The 3,526-nt window shown below is 42.7% G+C and overlaps 1 protein-coding gene across 2 annotated transcripts in view; it reads right to left on the bottom strand.

The window, feature by feature from the left end:
- Positions 1 to 516, bottom strand: part of steap2 (STEAP family member 2, metalloreductase) — a 57,043-nt gene extending 56,527 nt beyond the window's left edge. The window contains exon 1 of one of the 2 annotated variants that reach the window (XM_008438238.2): positions 413 to 516. The gene's annotated coding sequence lies outside the window, so the exon portion shown is untranslated. The other variant, XM_008438239.2, reaches the window with a different exon arrangement.
- Between the last annotated feature and the right edge of the window lie 3,010 nt (positions 517 to 3,526).

A 3,526-nucleotide genomic window follows, 5' to 3' on the forward strand; every position in this document is an offset into this window, starting at 1 on the left:
GCACGTGCCTGGCTCTAGGTGTGTCTGCATCTTGCAGATCATTAATGCAGTGTACCAAACGACATTCTGTTCTGAAAGCCTTCTGGTCTTCTGGACGGAATAGGACTAATAAAATGCTTTTCCACAACCAGCCTGCTCCATGACAGCAGTCACTCTACCGCAATCATACGGTTAAAAACTGACCTCCCCTCAGATTCTCCTCCTTCTGCCGCTGCAGCAGATTCTTTGCACTAAAGTGAAACGATGACAGCTGTTTTGCAGCTGCTGCTGTGATGCTACTCCACAAACACATCCTCCTGCCTCCGTGTTCTGAAGGACGCAGATGTATCTATGCACCTGTGGCGGAGCAAAACAGACACGGAGACAAACAGCCAGTCCACAGAGACCGAAGGAGCGATGATTAGCCACCCACCTGCCTCGGACACCGTCCACGTTTAGACGCTGTTTGCTGCTGCTGCTGCTGCTGCTGCTGCTGCTGCTGCTGCTGATGATGATGATGATGATGATGATGATGATGCTGCAACCTCCGCGCACTGTGCCGTTATTTGAAGCGTTCACGTTCCCTGGGACATTTCAGACTTACAGCTTCCACGTCAGATCCTGCGCATATTGAAGTAGACATAGTTGTTACTTTAATACTGTAAAGTGCCTCGGGAAGATATTAAGATATTTGCTGGGTTTTCAGGAAGCAGTGCCATGTCTGGAGGGCGGACTGTCACCGCGACGCATCTCAGAATCCAGTCTGATTCACTGGATTCATTGGACCTTAAACAGGTCAGAGTGAAAGAAAAATATTAACGTCATTTTTACGAGCATAATTACTCGACTTACTAGCTTCTAAACAACCGAGAAATATTTCCTATGTAACTAAATTGGCCCGAAGGAAGGAAACACTTATTGTTATTTTCTTAGCGGACCTAAAGTTTTTATACTGTTTTCTAATGAGAGCTGATGAAAAACTGCTGTTTAGAGGAGAAGTTCATTAAAAACCAGAGGATTTAGTGAGTAAAGATCAGTCAGGATCAGAGCTGGAGCTGCTGGTCTTCAGTCTGTTTCCAGCTCAGCTTCACCATGTCGGTGTTTAGCTATAAAGATGCTACGAGTCAGAGCCCAAAGTGCTGAAAATGTCTTTTTATGAATGTGAAGAAATCAGAAATGTATTTTCTATTAACTTTAGGATAATTTCTCTTTTATTCTTGGCTTTAGCCTGTGAACCAGGACGTCTCAGTGTGGAGATCTGTGTTTTCTGTGCATTAATTTTGAGGTTTTCTGTATTTATTTAGTCCTGTGAGTCTCTGATGTTCTGTCCTCCCAGTTTGTTCCCAGCTGTGTCTGGTTCCCTGATTTCCCTCCACCTGTTTGTGGTCTTTGTTCCTTGTCGGGTCCTCCTCTTATGTCACGTCTCTGCCAGATTCCTGAGTTTACATTAAATATCTTCTATATGTCAGCGTCTTACTCACAGCCAACAACAACCATATTCATGACACTCACAACTCACTGGACTTCTCCCAGTTTGACCAGCAGACTGAGCCTCTGCCTATAACTATGAGGGGCCGTTTAGGACAAAATCTATGTTTTGTCTCTCACACGCTAAAAATACTCAAATTGCGTAAACACACTACTAAAATGTCACACACACACATTTTATCTTTCTCGCACACACTGTACTAACATGTCGCACACACACACAAATATTTCTCTCTCACATACACAAGACTAAAGTTGCACACACACACACACACACACACACACACACACACACACACACACACACACACACACACACAGTACTAAGACTCGTTTTACGTATGTGTGAGAATTGTCACGGAAGAGGCGGGGCATAATTTTTTGATCAAACTGCGCATGCGTTGATCTCACTGTATGTTCTATTACTTAGCATATTTGTGCTTTTAAATGTATATAGAACTTTAAACTTTCTTGTAGCTTAAATGTGCTATAGAAATAAATAAATCTGATTGGTTGATTGATTAAAAATAGCAAAATTGCTGTAGTACAATCTGTCCACTGCTCCGGGGAGCAGCGGCGTTTAGCTCAAGGTTGATCCGATTTATGAACGCTAATGTCGGCCGGTGGTTCTCCACAACTCCCGGCCGCAGCGGCCGAAGGTTCACTTAGGGACTGTCAACAAATGACCGAATAAATTCCTTGAATTGTAACTAACTAATTGTAAGTGCTAATTCATGCTTTTACATGAGACACAATATCATCTATTACATTTTAAAATCATATACAATATTTTCAATAATTTTAATACTAAATACTGTTTTCTTCAATGTGTGTGTGTGTGCAACTTTAGTCTTGTGTATGTGAGAGAGAAACATTTGTGTGTGTGTGCGACATGTTAGTAGTGTGTTTACGCAAATTGAGTATTTTTTGAGTGTGCGTGAGTTTTTTGTAGTGTGAGACAAAACATAGATTTTGTTCTAAACGGCCCCTCATATATAACTAGTGTTCCCACAAATAAATAAATTTGTGTTTTATTGCGTACTTTTATTCTTTCACTTTTTCTTTATTTGTAAGAGAAATATTTCAATCTGAAGTACCCATCCATTCTCTATCACCTTTGTCCCTAGTGGGGTTGGAAGGGTTGTTGGTGCCCCTCCAGCTCCAGGCAAGAGGCGGGGTCACCCTGGACAGGTCGCCAGTCTGTCGCAGGGCAACACAGAGACACACAGGACAAACAACCATGCACACACACATCTAAGGACATTATTCAGAAATGCCCCCAAAATAATTAATTAGCCTACATCAAAAGTTAGAAACATTGTCTTTAGTGCTTTCTCTGATAACCAAATAGTGTGTGTGAGAAAATGTGTCAATAACAGGTATTAACTTAAAATGCTTTGTAGAACGGCACTTTGTGAAGTTCGGTCCATTTACTTGTATTAGCTACTGGCACATATTCCACATTCAATATGGCAGCCGCTGTGACGTATCGCAGCAACGGGCCGACCCGCTCCATGAGGCGTCTACGTATTCATGTCTATGGTGGCGGGAGCTAAAGGACCCCCAGAACGCTGCTGTCTGGTACTGCTGTCTTGGTTGCCTAGAGACAGACTCTGTGCTGCTGCGGTGAGTTGCTGTCAACCCGCATCTTTTGAAAATGTCTATCCGATACTCCACCATGTCCAGTGGCAGTTTCTGATATGGGCGACTTGGGCAGCCACCCAGGGCGCATTTTGTGGGGGGCGGCATGATCCCCCCCCCCTTCCCACCTCTCCTTGGTTGTCAAATCAGGTTAGTGGTCAACCAACAACTCAGTAATGTTCCCTCAGAATGTAGTTAAACTGTATGGATGTTAGAGTCATATTGTGATGTATGAGATTACACTCTGGCAGCTGAAGGAGGAACAGCTTATCCTGCTCTCTCCCGTCCTTACTGATAACTTTGCTTGTAAATTATTTTTAAAGTCACAATTTTTATGGTTTTATTCACATTATTGACATCATAACTGGATTACTTCAAACCWAAAGACCGGGAGATTTTCTCACTTTTATTTTTACCT

This window comes from Poecilia reticulata, linkage group LG20 (assembly GCF_000633615.1).
Source record: "Poecilia reticulata strain Guanapo linkage group LG20, Guppy_female_1.0+MT, whole genome shotgun sequence".
Classification (NCBI taxonomy): Eukaryota; Metazoa; Chordata; class Actinopteri; order Cyprinodontiformes; family Poeciliidae; genus Poecilia; species Poecilia reticulata.